The 18,242-nt window shown below is 42.2% G+C and overlaps 1 protein-coding gene across 1 annotated transcript in view; it reads left to right on the top strand.

Moving 5' to 3' along the window:
* GRIN2B (glutamate ionotropic receptor NMDA type subunit 2B) overlaps positions 1-18,242 on the top strand; it is a 336,771-nt gene that overhangs the window by 251,106 nt on the left and 67,423 nt on the right. The gene's annotated exons all lie outside the window — the stretch shown is intronic.

Below are 18,242 nucleotides of genomic sequence, written 5' to 3'. Positions count from 1 at the left end.
GATGAAAAAAAAAAAAACACCAAAAAAATAATGAGGCCCAGAGAGGTTTAGTGGCTTTCCAAAGGTCACACAGCTAGTGGGTAGAGGCCTTAGGATTTGGACCATGCAGTTAGACTCCAGAGGCTATACCGAATACCATGTACACTGAATAGCATAGGAAAAGATATGGTCCCATTCGCATTCTGCTGGGGGTGCACATTAACTTCTAAGTGTCCTGATGCCTGCATCCCTTCCCCATCAATTCTTGCTGCTCTGAAATTCAAGCCTCTTGCTCAATGGCTGCCGAAGGTGTCCAGCATTTGTGCTTTAGCCTCAGGCATGGCTTGAGTAGAATTAACCACTGGCTGGGCAGCGTGGTTCTATTCTGGGCAGAGCCAGGTTAGGAGAATGAGCCTGAGAAAAGACATGACATTTTGGCCCACAGGTTTGCTGGTACACAGAGACATGAAAGTTAACATGGCTTTTCACTGCCGTGAATGTCTTGTGCTTGGGAGTTTTTCTTGTTGGAATGGCGATTCCCTCAAGATGATATGCAGCCAACATCTCACTAATTTCTAGCCTCCTTGGGTTTCTCAAAAACATGGTTCAGCTATGCAAGTAAAACAACTGGCCCAACTTAAGTAATTGCTAATTTTTTTGTTTTACTCAGAAGAATACTGTGGAAGCCTGGCATATTCAGTTCCGTTTCTTCCGTTGAAATGTTGTTTCTTGTAGTCCCTACCCTCTCGGACAGCTGGGAGCTTCTGGTTCTCTTGTTTGTAGACCTTCGGGATGGAGGGGTAGCCAGAAGTTGGGGCAGAATATCATCCTCAACCTAATAGCTATTCTTTTTTTTTTTTTTTTTTTTTTTAAGATTCTGTTTATTTATTTGACAGAGCACAAGCAGGGGGAGAAGGAGAGGGAGAAGCAGGCTCCCCACTGAGCAGGTAGCCTGATGCGGGGTTCGATTCCAGGACCCTGGGATCATGACCTGAGCCGAAGGCAAACGCTTTACCGACTGAGCCACCCAGGCGCCTGTAAGAGCTATTCTAAAGCCTCAGACTGCGCCCTGTAGACCTGGAGGCCAATCTGGCTTTACTACTACTATAATGGTCAATGTCCTTATAATGAGTGGGTGGGGATGCCTGGACCTTCATTCTCTGGCCAATACCAGCTGAGAAGAGCGAAACACACTGGCAGGATGGCCGGACCCGGACCCCAGAGCTTTCTGCAGTCTCAGTTACAAAAGAGAGCAGAGTCAGCACATGCGCACAGCCGCTTGCCGTAAATGGTAATCAAGTGTCAGCAGCAGAGCCAGTGGACTCATCTATAGCAAGCAGTTCGGAGCGCCGGTGCCGAGAGCGCCTGGTGCGTCTGTGTGCGGCATTGCCCTTCGAGGCTCCTACCCGACAGTTCACGCAGACCCCAGAAGACAGAGCACATCAGCTGCAGGTGTCTTGAGATGTGCTTCATGTCAGGATTCTCGCTTTGGTCTTTCATACACAAACACACAAGTGGGATTAGTTCACCGTGGCTGAGAGCTCCCATTCTCCAGTTTACTGCTTCTCAACTTTGCCACATCTTCAGATATTTCCCGGCAGCTTCTTTGCAAAGACACTGGGGAAACTTTTCTTTCGCCTTGCCACCTCTTCCCTTTTTCTTTCTAGCTAGTGCTGCAGTGTGCTTCTCATTACGTCTCTTATCATGATAATTCCAGAAATAACCTCTGCCTTTTCTGTCATACCTTTTAACCGAGGGTTCCCGTGGAGCCACTCTAGCAGGGAGAGCTGTTCTACAGCCCAAGTCTGCTGTGGCATTCCTCTGCTTTTGGGTCAAGGAGGGAAAGTACTGGAAGCACAGGTACAGCTTTTTTTTAGAGTTAGGGGAGGCACAGGAGGGCGGGAGCAGAGTTGTGCGACCCCTTTCGTGGTGGTTTTTGGTCAAAATCATACATTCAGTTCAGTGTCTGGTTTAACATATAGTTACCCATGTAGTGAAACCATTTAGGAACCATAGGCCCATACTGCAGGAGAGAGGAAAGATGAACAATTAGGGGTGCCTGGATGGCTTAGTCGTTAAGCGTCTGCCTTCAGCTCAGAGTCCTGGGATCGAGCCCCACATCAGGCTCCTCTGCTGGGACCCTGCTTCTTCCTCTCCCACTCCCCCTGCTTGTGTTCCCTCTCTCGCTGGCTGTTTCTCTCTCTCTGTCAAATAAATAAATTAAATTAAATTAAATTAAATTAAATTAAATTAAATTAAATTAAAAAAAGAAAGATGAACAATTAATGTGACCAAGTAATGATCATAGACAAAATATGCCTCTGAAAGTGGATGGTGACATCCTTAGTTGAAACAGTGGACTATTAATCAGCCTTAAAAAAGGAAGGAAATTCTGCAATATTTAATGTTATGGATGACCTTTGGGGCTATATGCTAAGTGAAATGAACCAGTCACAGAAAGACAAACATTGCATGGTTCTTTTTATATGAGGTGTATAAAATAGTCAAATTCATAGAATCATAGAGTGGAATGGGGGTAGGGGGAAATGGGACTCACTAATCAATGGGCATAAAATTTCCATTATGCTGGATAAATAAGCCCCAAAGGTCTGCTGTACAACCTTCTCCCTGTGGTCAGCAGTGCTATATTGTGCATGTAAAAAAATGTTAAAAGGGTAGATCTCATGTTGAGTGTTCTTACCACAGTAAAATAAAATTTTTAGAAGTTTAAAAATAAAATTGAAACAAATTTGAGACAAACTTATTCATGTGGTTCGTATAAAGTCACTGTGGTCTTGAGTTCCCACTGTATACACTTGATGAACAGAATGGAAGTTGTCTACTGGGCTAACACTGTGCTGTGTGCTTGCATTGTAATTGTCCTTCCTAACACCACTGAGACTTCCTAGCACTCAGTCCAATAAATGGACCTACTACCTTTCTGACCTGTCTTTGGTAGTTGACACTGGTGGCCCCTCTTCCCTTCTTACAACTTCCTCTCTGGTTTGTCTCCTTCCCTCACTGGCTTTCCTTCTGCCCCTTTCATCCTAACTCTTCCCTTGCCTACCCTTGTTTATTGGTATATCCCAGGGCTCCATTTTTGATCTTCTCATCGTCTCACAGACCTATCTCCATGGACTTCATGGACAACCCATACCTAAAAGCAATGGCTTCCAAATCTATACACCCAGATTTTTCTCCTGAGCCCTCAACCACATTCTTAAAACCTTTACTTTTATGTCCCATGGAGACCCCAGGTCCACCAAACTCAAAACTAAATTCCCCATCTTGTTTCTCTCTTTCCGATGTGCTTCTCTTCTTATATTAACCTTGGTGCCACAATCTACCCAATTATCCAAGGTAGAAACCCGGGAGTCATTCTAGGTGATTCCTCTTTCTCATCTATCTGTCTCGTATCTACCTGCTACTCTTTATTTCTTCTCTTACTGCCTTTGTCATTTATTGCATGAATCACTGCAATTGCCTCTTTCCCTGACTCTGATCTAGTCCTAGTCTAATGTATCCTTCATACAGTGTCGGAAGGATCCTCCTAAAACAGAAAATTATTCATGTCAGTTCCCTGACGTTTAAACTCAGTAATAGCTCTCTGGTGACATCAAGATAAAAACTCAAAGCCACGCTAGGGAGCTTTAACTTTCATTTTCTGGCTCCAGACTCCTGCAGTCTGCTTCATTCTCATTTTCTATGATTCTTCAACTTAAACCCAAAGTTCTATCCGTAAGAAACTGATTGTGGTTCTTTGACTCCGCCATACTCTCATCTCCCTCCACTTCCATGTGCTTTTCCCTTTATCGCGAAACGTAGACTTTTCCTCTTCCGCCTCCAACCTTTTCCACTTGGCTAACTCTTAATGACTCGTCAAGGCTCAGTTTAGTTGTTGCCTCCCTTGGCGAGCTTTTCCTGACCTCACTGCAGGCTTGGTTAGAAAACTGAGCATGTGCATTCTTGAACTAACCAACTTAAACCTTCGTCCATACACATACCACACTGTATTGTACTCGCTCATTTTTAAATATCTCTTGTCTCCAGACTGCAAGTTTCTGAAGAGCAGAAATGGAGTCTTTGATCTGTATATCCTTAGTGCATAATGTAGCCTGGAACAGAGTATAAAGGCTCAATAAATGTTAAATGAAAGAGTAAATAAAATCCTAAATGCTTTCATTTACTCTCACAACTTCCCACCAGCTAAATATTATCCCAGGCTAATAGATGAGGAAACCAAGTTCTGCGGGAAGTTGGTCCCTTATTCAGGATCACACAAATACCAAGTCGTGGAGCAGTGAGAGTCTGTCCAGACCTTGTTAGATATTTTGCATAGGCCAATGGACTGATTTCTTTCTACTAGCACTCTGAAACAACTTTCAATGAAAAATCTTTCTACTTGGTTAGGGGAGAGGGAGGGAAGAGCTCATACGAAGGATCTAATGTCAGAGTTAGGCTGAGTGAGAACAATTATCAATAGATCCTGAAGCCCAGTGAAACAGAAAAACTTTATGGTGGCCTCTAGTTTAGTCCCAGAATTTCTAGTAATGCCAGTAAAATCAACACCAGCCCACACCAATCAGCTGATATTCACTGAGCTGCCATTATTTGCTTGGTTTTTAGTGGAAAGATCTGGGAGATGAAAAAGCAGAGTGTAAGAGGCCATGTTAAGCCCATTAGATTAAATGACATTTCCTGCATTCATTTATTCACTTAAAAAAATTTATTGAGCATCTACTGTGCACCAGGCACTTATCTAGCACTTTCGTACTAAGATTCAGTAACAAAAAAGACAAAAATCTCTGCTTTTATGGAGTATTCATTCTAACTGGAGAAACAGAAAATGTTGGAAATAAGTAAATTATATGGTATGTCTGATAGAGATAAGTGCCCAAAGAGTTAAAACAAGGAAGGAAGTATGAAATACAGCAGGGAGGGTGTTACAGTTTTAGGTAAATAGCCAAAGAAGACCTCACTGAGAAAGGGGACTGAAGCATACCTGAGGCATGGAGGGGATGGAGTGGGAGTTACTGAGCTGAATGAAGTGGGACTTTTTTCCTGTTTGCTAATTGATGGTAATGGGATATATTTCCTTGTTCAGAACGCCAAAGGAAAGACCTGAATCCCCAACCCTTATGATTTTGTTTGAAAGACAAATCAACATACACATAAAGGGAATTTTCCATTATCTTAATAAGAATGTTGAATTTTAAGTGAGAGAAAGAGAGAGAGAGAGTCCCTCCTATGGGGTCAAGGGAGACTTCTTGTGACCTGAGTGGTGTCCAAAAGGAAGAACAGAATTTATGTTGACAGGGGAGGAAGTAGGGGTCTGCAGGCAAGATAATGTTGTGAAGGAAGGAGAAGAAGCACAGGGACAGAATAATGAGAGGACAAGGAGAATGATGGAATAGGAAGGGAGCTTCCACACAAAACAGTGGGAAGCAGTGAGAGCATGAGGTTGGCTTGGGATTCCTGAGAGATGAAGAATACAACGAGCTAGACTCTGGAGGGCCTTGACTGCCAGGCCAAAGTGATTTCTTCCCATTTCCACTTTGTTCATAAGTAGAGTCCTTGCATTAACATTCAGTTGAGAGAACCAAAGAGCGTAGAGCGTCTCTCACAGAGCTTGGCATGTGGTGGTGGGTGCTCAGTGAAGGCTTCGTTGAAGTGAATTGCTGGTTATCTAAGAAGGGCATTGCAAACAATGTGTATGATTTTTGAATGCTTAATCATGTAGTTCACATCCACATGGAAATATTAGACTATTAGAGCTAAAAGAATACTTAAAATATGCTTCTCCAGCCCCTCATTTTTCAAATGAGAAAACAGAGGGCTAGACTTCTGAATGATTAATTTAGCTTGGTTGATGGGGAAGATGGGGTTCTTCAGTATTATTTTTCCAACCACCTCTTCTGGGGACTTTCCCCCCAAACAGACAGTTCTGTCTCTCCCTGATACAGGCAGTACGCTCTCTTTATCTAAATCAGTATTCCTCAAGTGGATATTCCATGGAACCTTAGCCTCACATGATCCACTGTGAAAAACTGGTTCCTATTAAGTTAACTTGGGAGAGGTTGTCCACTATATATCATCATCTTAAAGATGAAAATGCACATGGGGAAAATATAGGCTTTAAAATTCCTATAGTAAAGAAAATTGTTTAATTTTGCTGTAGAATTTCTCCAAACATATTTTACCATGGCTTTTTTTCACTAAGTACCTATAATCCTGTGGAACTCTCTTAGGAATCATGAGCAATCAGTCCTTAGCACCAGATGGCCATTTGCTAAAAGAGCCTCTATAGCGAAAGAGGAAGGTAGATAAATCCAGAAGAGGAAAGCCTTAAAATAATCAAGGAAAATTAGGCAATTAGGGAAAATCCAGTGCTCGTCCTTCTGGTTTGTGTCTTCTCTGCCTGTCTTCTTGCCTTAATTCCTTCCTTCAAAAAAATAGCTTTTGAGTGTCCACTGTCTGCAAACTACCATGCTACCAAGCTATGTGTATATTATCTTGCCTATTCCTAATAACCCTCTGGCAAAGTTAGTAATAGCCTCTCCAAATGAAGAAACCCAGCTCAAAGACAGTAGGTAATATGCCTATCATCATACAGTTTAAATAGTAGCAGAGCCCAGATTCAAACCAGTGTTTAATTAAAGCTAGTATTTTTGTCTATCATGCTATTCTTCCCTGGTCATTTCTTCTCATCCCTCTCTCTGTTTCTTCTCTCCCTTCTGATGTCAACCACACAATGCATAAATGTTAAAACCAATACCCTAACAGGTTAAAGGAGATACTGGACTCTCAAGGAGATTCAACAATAAGGCTTCTATATCTGTTAGGCCTCTTAGGTATTCAATTTAGCATGTAATTTAGTTTTCCTTAACTAGATCACAAGATCCTCCAGGGCAGGAATTTGTTATACATATTCTAAAGTCCTCATTCCACACTGCCGATGCATGCCTTTTACTTGGAAGGTGAAGATGATAAAGTCCAGAAGTATTCATTGATGTCATACCCTTTTTCAACTAGACCCTTCCTGTTATGATAGGAGGTAACTGCAATAAGTTCTTTCATCAAAGGAGAAGTTGTTTTAATTGTGACAGTGAGAGGGAATTTGAAATTCGTGAAATTCTTATAGCAAATGACAGTCTGTCCCCTTAGGCCTTTCACACTTGCCACTTGGTCTTCCATGACTTAATGTCATCTAATTGACTGCATTAAATCTGGGGTGGGCTGTGCCTTTCACTATTGCTTGCTCTAAAGATGGCAAATTCCAAGTGTCTGGAAGGTTGTTTAGTTATTGATGTGCATGCTCCTCTGTCTTACCATATTTTGTAGACTCTGAGAGAGTGAGAACTATCTCTCTTTCGCCCCTGCTTTCCTCATAGCACTCGGCCCTGGGCCTGGCATGGCACAGATTCTTAACTGTTTGCTCTGCTCTTTCTGAAGCTGTGCTTTAGGAATTGAGCGTTGTGATAGACTAGATAGAGTTAAGGTTTATCCTACTCCCTATATGCTCCCACGTAATTTGGCATGTCAAAATTTTGATACACCTATTTTATTACTATTCCAGTAATTTAACCAAGGTATGTATGAAGTACAGTCCCACTCTGCCCAACAGCAGACAGGCCCAGCCAAGCCTAACCAATGAAATGTCAGCCTTTATAATCTACATCAAACAAACAGCCCCTAAGATATCTGACAATGCTCCTTGACTTGTCAAGCTCAGTCAGCCCACTGCTAGCTTTCTTTCATCCAACCCAAATTGAAGCAAAGCCGCAGGTTTCATTGTTACCCAGCATTAACCCAAAGTATGGAACTTTATTCATCAGCTCTAGGCTCCTGCCTCTGGAGTATTCCTGGTGGGAGGCTCATTATTGTGACCCGCAGAGCTTTTTCCTAGTTGGAACAGTTCTTTTTTGGAAGACATTCCTTTAATTCCCCCTTTGAGTGGATGAGATCCTCTCTCCAATGCTAGTAATGCAGGCTGCTCCATCCTACTCTACCTCTTTTGTCTCCTCTTCTCTCTCTCAGAAGTGAAGAGTGGGAAGCATTCCTCAACATGATGGCCAGGGAGGGGGACTCAGGGAAAGGAACAAACTATTTCAGTTCTTTAATTTGCAACTTCAAGACCCTGTACATTATTGGTTTATAACTGCCAGAAGTCATATTATAACCCTATATGTATTAATATCCCATCAGTAATGCCACTTATTAAAAGGAAAGCATGGAAAGGCAACATGATGTATTGAGAAGCATTTGACCTCTGAGCTTTAGGGAAACTTAAGTTTAAATATGAGTTCTGTTGCTTATTGGTTATGTAACCTTGAACAAAGTTACTGAAGTTTTCAAAAGCTCACACACCTAAGTTCTCCAAAACTTGTTTTCCTATTGCATGAAACAGAGATAACAATTGTATTGGTTTTCTATTGCTGTATAACAAATTCCCACAAACCTGGTGGCTTTAACAGCATAATTATTATCCCAGTTTCTGGGAGTTAGGAGGCCAGGCGTCTTTAGGTCTTCTACTCAGGGTCTTAGAACACTGCAGTCAAAGAGTTGGCTATGCTATGTTCTCATCTGGAGGCTCAAGTGAGGACGACTCTGCTTCCAAGCTTATTCTTCTTTGTTGGCAGGGTTAACTTGCTTCTGGCTCTTCAACTGAAGTTTTTACTGAGTATTGGCTAGAGGCTACGTTCAGCTCTTAGAAGCCACATGGAGCTCCTGGCCATGTGGCCCTTCTCCATAGGCAGTTGACAACATGACTGTTTGCTTCTTCAAGGCCGGTGGCAGAAACTCTCCCTCCAGTCTGACTTTTTAAAAATTATGATTGTTTTCCAGACTTAAAGCCAAATATATTTGGAAAATAACCTTATATTGTTCTTAAGGAGAATTATTTACATACCTCCAGTGTAAGAAAATTGGCTTTTGTCTCCAGGAGCTGAGTTGATTGTCATTCATCATTGAAAAACAGATGCTCTTACATAGCGCGGTGAGGCATTTTAGTTGACTGCTGATGCAATTGATAGTATTTCTTTTATAGCATTTTCTATACTGAGTGAACAATAAATTAAGTGGCCAGGGGAGCATGACATATAGAAAAGGTATAGAACTCCATGCCCAGAAACCCAAGTTCCAGCCTTAACTCTGCGACCCCACAAGCAAGCTCTGTGACTCCACACAGTCATTAAACTCTGTTTCCTCATTTTTCAAGTGAGAAATCTGAAATAGAATTTGGTTGTTAGAATATTGGCTATCACAAGGAAATGACAAGCATCAGAGCATCTCACACATAGCTAGCATTCAAGTATTTGAGAATACATAGAGAAGGCATACATAAGCAAATAAATGTGCATTTTAGCAAATTCTAGATGATTTGTAGAGTTAGTCTAACCCTTCTTAAATATGTTCAAAGTTATAATATATATAAATGTCATGGGAAAGCAAAGAATGTGTATAGCAATATGCCACTGAGAATAATTAGGCCCTTAATCAAGATAGAGTCCCAGCCTCTCAGATCTGGAATGCACACTTACCGTCATCTGATTGGAGCCCCTCATTTACTGATGAGGATAAGGTCTAGGCTGCAAGGTTGGGTGGTTCACCCAAGGTCATATGCTGAATGGCAGGGATGGAATGAAAAGCCAAGGCCTTGCTTGCCCTCCCTGCCCAGTTACCCCCTCAGCAGGGCAGAGCGTGCATATGAGTGATTCCCAGGGAAGAATGGTGAAAATAAGTAGTGACTTTTATATTCAAAACAATGAGATTTTTTTGAAAAGAAAGCAAGTTACATTTTGAGCAGTGACTTTGGTTATTTAATTTCACTTGCATGGAGCTACAGCCTCGAATTGCCAAAAATGTCACAAATTCTACCTGAGTGATCCCAGATTCTGAAGACAGAGGCTTCTGCTTTCTAAACTGAACTCGTTAAAGCCCATGCACATACATTTCTTTTGACAAGTAAACACATAAATGTGGTGTCGCACAGGGCTCAGTCCTGGATCCACTTCTAGTTAAGATTGTCATCAGTGACTTGGATGCTGCAACAGCACACTCATTAAGTTCACAGATGAGACTGAATTTAAAGTGGAGGCTAAAGCCTTGGGGGATGCGATTAGAATTGGAAATGACCTCAACAAATTGGACAAGTAATCAGAAACTAACAGGATGAAGCTCAGTAAAGACAAGGGCAAAAGGAAGCCGGGAATTCAAAATAAGGCGAAAAAGGCTGAGACATAGAAATGGCAGGTCAGGCTGAGAATGACCAAAAGATATGTGGGTTATGTAGCGGGGTGACCAGGATGCATGTCAAGTGTGTGTGTTTGGGGTCCCACATTTTATGGAAAGGAGAACTGTGGTTCCGAAATTTTTGTGGAAGGTTTGACTCCTAAATGCTGCTGCTAATGATAGAATTATGTCCATTGAAAATAACCCGGTATAAGAACTAGTAGTTCATATTGCTCCCAAATTTTAAAAACTTCCAATTAAAAAAACAACTTTATCTTCTGATTCTCAGGTAGGTAATGAGTATGGTCATTACCTATTCAACCTACTGACTGGGTAGGCTCCTTCTCATTCATGCATTTCACTCCTGGAGGTAGAAGGCAACCTGGCCATTCCTTGGCCATGAGCTCCTTATTCTTAATAATGGTCCAGGAGTGTTTAATATTGTTGTTACTGTCATTCCTTCAGAGCAGCATGTCACTGAGATGCCCGAACATTTTGTCTACATGCAACATTCTACAGTGTCTAATTATTTCCACTTGAAAGTGTACTCAGACCAGAAGAACATAGACCATCAGGAGAATTCAGCCAAAGAGAACCTGTCACATAGTGGAGGGGAATGGGCTGGATGCTGAGGCATAACCAGGGGCAACAAGCTGTGGGGAGAAACAGAGAGAAGGTGGGACTGTGGGAGAGAAGGTAGGATTAACAACATGGGGACAGGAGACAGGACAGAAGTAGGGGTTTTGCCTATGATTTGTAAATGTCCTACTTGCATGCAAAGGCCTGAACTGGATTTACACATAGTATATCATTTACGATCCAGACCTGGGCATACATGCAGTTGATATCTACATGTCACAGGTAGGAAGATGGAGGGAAGGGGCAGGATGGTTATTTGTCCAAGGGCATGCTAAGTGGAAGAAGTAGCATTTGACTCAGGTTTGTGTGACTCCAACATCTGTTGTTTTTGGTTTTTTGTTTTTCAATTTAACTAAATTTCCTCTAAAAATAGAGGAAGAGGAGGTAAAGAATAAGAGGTAGAGAATGTGAAGGAAAAGAATGTGAGAAATTCAAGCAGTGAAAGGGAGAGTGAAAAATGAAGAGAGAGGGAATAGAGGAAGGAGAAGAGGAAAAAGAAAAGGAGCAGTGTTAGGGAGGAATAGGTAAGAGAGGGGAAGTGAATGTCTGCAGGCAAGTGAAGTGTGAAAGCCCAGTAGAGGACAGTATCCTTCTGATAAAGAGCATTCTGAGTATTGATCGAGACGTCTTTCTTCCAAGACACACCGTACTTTTCCAGTCTTCCTGGAGTACTGGATCCTGTTGAAAACTGCAGAATTTATAGGAGTTAAAAGAGAACTTGGTGAGTCTATTGGAAAACAGGAAAATGATTAAAAGGGCAGTAAATGGAACACGTGTGGGAACTTTAAAGGAAATGGGACATTGAATGTTGATAAGTGACCCATTAACGGTCTTCAGGTATGAAAAAGCTATTGACACTGTGATGCTGAGAACTGCAGAATTTATCTGGTCTTAGAGCAGACCTCAGTGTCTGTGAACACTGTGACAGCGTTTACTGCCTTTACCACTGCAGAATCTTTTTATTTTTATGATCTGTCCAAGGCACTGTCTGGCACTAGGGTCTGCGGCTGACTGGTTGCCACAGTGTATGAATCAAGCAGCACTGTTCCTGAAATTTTACTGGGACCTTTAATAGGATGGGTATGCTCAGAACCAGGCCTCTAGAACGGATATGGCTTTGTGGGAGACAACTGGGCTTACATCTTGGCACTGAAATATATTGGCTTGATGACCTTGGGCAAGTTACTCAATTTTCCTGAATATCAGTTCCTTTTTCAATAAAATGGAGAAAATATAACTTAACCTCAGTATGTGCATATATATATATATATATATATATATATATATATATATATATGTATGTATCTTCCTCAGGGCTTAGGTGATGGGAGGTATTCCATAAATGTTATCTTTCTTTTTTTTAATAATAATTTTTTATTATGTTGTCACCATACAGTACACCCCAAGTTTTTGATGTAAAGTTCCATGATTCATTACTTGCGTATAACACCCAGTGCGCCATGCTATACGTGCCCTCCTTAATGTTATCTTTCATTTCGTTTCCCCTTCCCATGGGATACAACAAAGACGAAGAAAAGGCCTCATCTTCATCCTGGGCTGTCCTATATAGAGGAGCCAGAAATAGGGTAACTGGGGTAAGAGGAGGGGTTATGTTCTATGTCAAGAAAATTCAGATCCATTCCATTTCCATAGATAGGGGCAGGATGGGGCTTGCTGTACTGAAGTCACCATGAGTACACTGGGTAACATCTCCTGGTAACATTACTTACTAGCAGCTCCCTCCACCCCCATTTGCCAAGTGGTTCTTCACTGTTAAAGGCTGGCGTCTGTGCTCTGATGCTTGCATTTTTAAGACTGAACCATTTTGAAATGAGAGCTCAAGTGCCCTCCCATAAATGGAGATAGACTCCTCCACCTCTGGAGGTATGTTTAACCTGGAAGTTAAAAAGACTCTTTCCTGTGCTTTTGATGGGGTGGGGGGAGGGCAGGCTGAAAACCACAAACCCCAGCTCTGATTCTGTTTAGAAAACATGGCTTTTCCCACATTATTTTCAATGATCAGTGATCAGTGTCCTGTGATTGCCTCTGACAATAGCCTCCATCTGCCTGTGAATGCACGTCCGTCCACATTCATCCAGCAGGTACTTATGCATGCATGTGGACGTATCTCAGACTTGGCTTACTCCTTGCCAAAAAAAAAAAAAAAAAAAAAAATCAACGTGTTCAGAGTCCTTTAAATCTGTTATTGCCATTTCCAGGAATTGTGGGACACCTTGGACTAGTCTCTTAAGAGACTTTTTTTAGTTACCTTGTGTAGGAAACAGGGTCAGGGAAGGTGTCCTTGTCGTATCTTGTGTACTTAAAGTCATCGCAGATGGGCTCTTGCTCAGTTTCTTTGAACAGGTCTTGTTTGTCTGTTTTCTCTTACATCGGCTTTGGCTCAGGTCAAGGAGCGCATAACTTTCACCATCTGGGACAGTAGAAAGATGACAGCAGGTCTTTCTGAAGAGTAGAAACCTTTCTTTCCACTTCAGTGGGAAATCTAATCTCATGTCTTTTAAATCCCCTTTGCCAGTCAGACCTGCACACTTATTTACAGCCCAGTGACATCATTTTGGCCTAGACTCTTAGCAGAGCTCTGTTGGAGTTAGTGAAACAGTTTACTGATGCAGAATGGATTTTGCTTATTTGGTACACACAGTAGAAGGGGAAGGGAAAAGAATGTGGAAATGTCTGGTGGGCTCTTTGAGCAGGCTTCTTTGTATATATAGCTTCTATGTATGTATTAAGGGTCTAATGTCCTGAACAGGGAAGAAAATTAGTAAACCTTTTCATCAGGGTCCTGTTTACACATAGGTTATGAAGTATAATGATTTGTTAGTTTAGGTAAAGCCCTGTGTTGTGATTATTGTTCTCATTTTGAGAAAATGCTGACTGAGCCATGAACTATTTCTTGCAGCAAATGCAAAGTGTATGGAAATTCTGACATTTCCATTCTCTGGTAGATGCCAATGCTTTACTGAAGACCGAACATCTCATTTAAGAAGACCAATTGATGTTTTTCTTAAGGAAATGTATATAGGTACACAGCTAATTTTCTCATTGTCCTTTTCTGTACTTTTATTTTTCAAACTGCTTGGTGTGAGCCCTGAGTGTTATGACTAAAAATATACAAAGAGGAGCAGTGAGCGTAATTATGAATGGAAGTTCTTCTTCCAGGTTCAACGTCAACCTCACTTGCTCAGGGAAATCTTGCCTGCCCCCCAAGTCTAAGTTAGCTCCTCCTCTTGTACATTACCACCCTGCCTTTTTCTGTTAGCTTCCAGAATATAATCATTGCTTCTCTATTGACTATGTTTGCTGGATGAAGGCAAGATTATACTATCCAGTCCGTTGACCTGCAAAGTCTTGTGCATGTGGATGTCTCCCAGATTTGTCTGGAGCTCTCACCTGGACTCAGACTCTTGTGCTTACCTTACTGACATCTCTGCTGGGACCTCTGATGGGCAACTCAAACTTCCCCTGTCCCAAATCAGACTCTTGATTTTCTCTGCATGTCTACTTCCCACCCTCCATATTCACTTTAGCCAGTATTTACTGAGAGCTTCCTATACTCAAGACCCTGTTCTAAGCGCTTTACAGGCATTAAATTACTTCATCTGTGTAACAACCCTATGAAGGTAGGTATTATTAATATCCCCATTTTATAGAAGATGAAACCGAGATACAGAGACAGATGCAGAGAGAACTAGCTTGAGGTCATAGGGCTCATAAGTAGCAGATTAGCATCAGTCTCAGGCCGTGTGGCATCCGTGGCCATTCTGGCCTCAGCCTAATCACTGTTCCTCATTGGGGTCCCTGTAGACCACATCACCCATTGCTAAGACCCAAAACCTCAGAGTCATCTTGGATTCCTCTCTTTATCTCCACCTAATATCCAGTTCATCAGCAATCTGGTCATCTCCGCCTTCTAAACATAACCTGAAACTAACCAATTTGTACTTCCTCTGTTGCCACCATCGTGGTCAGAGTCACCCTCATCTCCTTACTCACCTTCTACATCTGCTCTTACTCCCCATGGTCAATGCTCTAGGTCACAGCCAAAGGAGTCCTTTCAGAACATAACAGTTCATGTCAGTTACTTGTTCAAAACCCCGCAGTGGCTTTCCACCAAACACTGATGATCCGAAGCCTCCCTGCTCCCAACCCTGCCAGACTCATTTCCTGCCACCCTTCCCTTGGATTCCCAGCTCCAGCCAAACTGGCTGACTTGCTGTTTCTAAAACACTCCAAGGAACATCCCATTGCAAGATCTTTGCCCTCACAGAGTTTTCTGCCTGAAATCCTCCTCCTTCAGATAGTCACGTGACTCTCGCTTCATTCCAGTCTCTGCTCACCTGTCACCTCTTTATAGAAGACTTCCCTGACCGCATTGCCTAAATCCCATCACACACCATCCTCTTTTCCATGCTTTATTTTCTTAATAGCAGTTCTCTCCAGCTGACATTTTATTATAGATCTTCTTATTGTCTTTTTCCCTCCCTACAATGTAAATTTCTGGAGGGCAGGGACTGGAATGTTCGCTTCAATCCCCAGCCCCCAGATGAATGCCTGTCTCCTGATAGGTGTATGATAATATTTGTTGAATGAATGAATTAATGAATTAAAGAACAAAAACAGATATTCTCATTATAAGTATCAGTACATGAAAGTTCTCCCTGAGCTTATGATTCCATCATAAAATGCCAGAGGTGTAAAATGTGTAGTGTAAGGTGTGGGAACTCAAACACACACTCATTTCCTCATGGCTGCTTATTACCTAGATGAAGCAGAATGTCTTGTTTAAAGCAAATAAATGGCTAGATTCAGGGCACAGAGTTACCGAGCCCAGGTTCACATATTTGCTAAATCTTCTGTGCTCACACTCAACCGTTTGATTCCTACTTCTGTCTATTGTTGCCAACAGACACGGAGTGTCTGTTGATTCCAATTAGAAAATTAGCTTTGCAGAAAAACAGTGGGACAGAGGAGGGGAAGTATAAGTCCAGATGTGTGAGAACATCCTCCACTGCTCCTCTCAGAACTCTGAGCTAAAGGTGTCTGGGAAAGTGCTAGCAGAGTGGTGAGGTAGAGAAGTGAGATAGGTAATCTTCTTCACCCAGAAGGAGCTCTCAAAGAGGGTCTATTGATTTCCCTTCTTTATAGAAATCAGGGAAAAAATGCAAATACCCATCTCTCCATGTCCAATCCCTGCTTGGTATCCTGACTATTTGACCATTCTATTCTTCTCAATGTGAAGAGCTGTTCCCCATACTCCTCTACAGTCTATATTTTAAGACTTCCCTTTAACGTTGACGTCCCATCAGACCCCAGAACAAACATTCATGCTGAGTAAAACAGTTGGTGTCCGGCCTTACTGGAGCCTCTCTTGGCCCACGTACCTGAATGAAATCCGTCACTTCTGTCAGTGCCGGCATTCGGGTGGTTTGCATGCAGTGGCTTTAAGCATTGAGTTGTTGGCTAAAAGGAGGGACAGAAAGAGGTCAAGGTAGCATCATTTGAAAGTTGTGACCCCTCTTTTGCGGAATTTTTCCATAGCTTCCCCATAACACTCCTTCCTGGAGTGGACTGTAGTGTACAGTATTCCACTGAGCTCTAGGAAAAATCAAGGGAGTGTCATGAGTATGGGATCTTCAGAAATTACAAAAATAACACACGGTAGTGGGAAACAATGAAACAAGGCAAATGTATATAAAGAAAACTGTTACTAACCCGCCCCCCCCCACACCCTCCCCAATCATGCTTAGCATGGCAGAGACTGTAGCTATTTCCCTGATCAATTTTGTTTACTCTTCTTTCTGGCTGTACAGCTGGATTCTACTTCCCAGCTTCTTTTAGTTAACGGTGGCCATGTCACTCACGCCTAGCCAATGAAACATGAGCAGAAGCAAGGGGTGTCGTTCCAGGCCTGGTCCATAAAATCTTCCCACGTAAGCTCAATTACACTCCTTTTGTCTCTGGCTAGCTGGGATGGAGACCCCTCCATGGGGGGCCCGAAAGCCTCATGTTGAACATGCCAGAGTCTCCATTGGCCTGGGTCCTCAAATAATTGCATGCAGGAGGCTGCCCTGTCAACCTCAGTACACTTACATGAACTAGAAATGAAATGCAATTGTGTTATAACATATTTCATAAACTATTCAGTATACCAGTTAGCCACCCATAGCTGATACACGGGATGTTTTTAAGTTGTTTTTTAATATGTACATTTCTTTGTTCCCATTTGATTATAAGCTCCTTGAAAGCAGAATCTGTGTCATTATCTTCTGTACGCCCTGCAAGGTCTCACAGAGAACCTGGCATAGCACATGTGATCAGTAACTAGTTATTGGTGAGATAGTTTATTTTTAGCTTTTATTCTAGGTTGAATTAAAACATGAGTCAGAACATGGCCAAATCATATGGGTTTTTCGTTTTTCTTTGAAATGTGTCTTGGGTATGAAGGATCTCTTATGTATGTAGAGCAGCTCAGAACTGACATGGTCAGCGAAGTGTGACACACATTTTTTATTATCCATAAGTGGATTATCTGCTTTGACCTAGCTCTTCCATCATTTCGGCGCATTCCTCATATCAACAGCTGTGTGGAAGGCGCTGAGAAGGGCCCTGAGCCAAGAAAGAATGAGAAGCGGGGCGGGGTAGGTTTGGGAGTGGGTGCTTATGTCACTGACGAGGCTATGAGTTGTGAATACATTCTTCAAGCAAATAAAATGTTGATTACCTTTTTACTATTAGATTCTTCTCTTTTATTCTCTCTTGTGAGACATTATCAAGAGTTGAAAATAGAATTATTTAGGGTAAAGCCAGGTAGGGTATTGAGTAAACCCCCATCATAGGCAAAGACGGGAATTTTTCAAAGCAGGAATTTATCAGTTTGGAATCAGATCTCTTCCAGGGAACAAAAGACATTTTATTTTCATCAGCTAGCTGTAGTCAGGCAGGTGACACATGGTAAATATTAAAATCCTCATTGTATATGGTGATAAATTTTATCCTGCAGTCCTTGATTAATCCAGAGAAAACCCTGCCAGCCTTTATCCTCAGTGGCAGGGGCCAGGGTCCTCATGAACTTTCTGCCATCATGACCTCCCACTCTGCGCCCCGCCTCTAAAGATCCATTGGAAAATGAAAGTCTAAACCAGAGGTTCTCAAACTTCAGCATGCATCAGGCTTGTTAAAACCCACATTTTGGGGTTCCGCCCCCACAGCTGCTGATTCAGTAGGTCTGGAGGGAAGCCTGAGAATTTGCATTTCCAACAAGTTCCCAAGTAATGCTGATGCTGCTGGTCTGGGGCCCACACTTTGAGCACCGCTAGTCTCACCCCCTTCAGCCTCACACAAACATGCCCAAGTGTGACAGCCTGACCAGGGGA

The sequence above is a fragment of the Ursus arctos genome, unplaced genomic scaffold (genome assembly GCF_023065955.2).
Source record: "Ursus arctos isolate Adak ecotype North America unplaced genomic scaffold, UrsArc2.0 scaffold_26, whole genome shotgun sequence".
Classification (NCBI taxonomy): domain Eukaryota; kingdom Metazoa; phylum Chordata; class Mammalia; order Carnivora; family Ursidae; genus Ursus; species Ursus arctos.
Note: the sequence above shows the minus strand (reverse complement) of the source record. Positions and strands in the feature narration are given on the sequence as shown.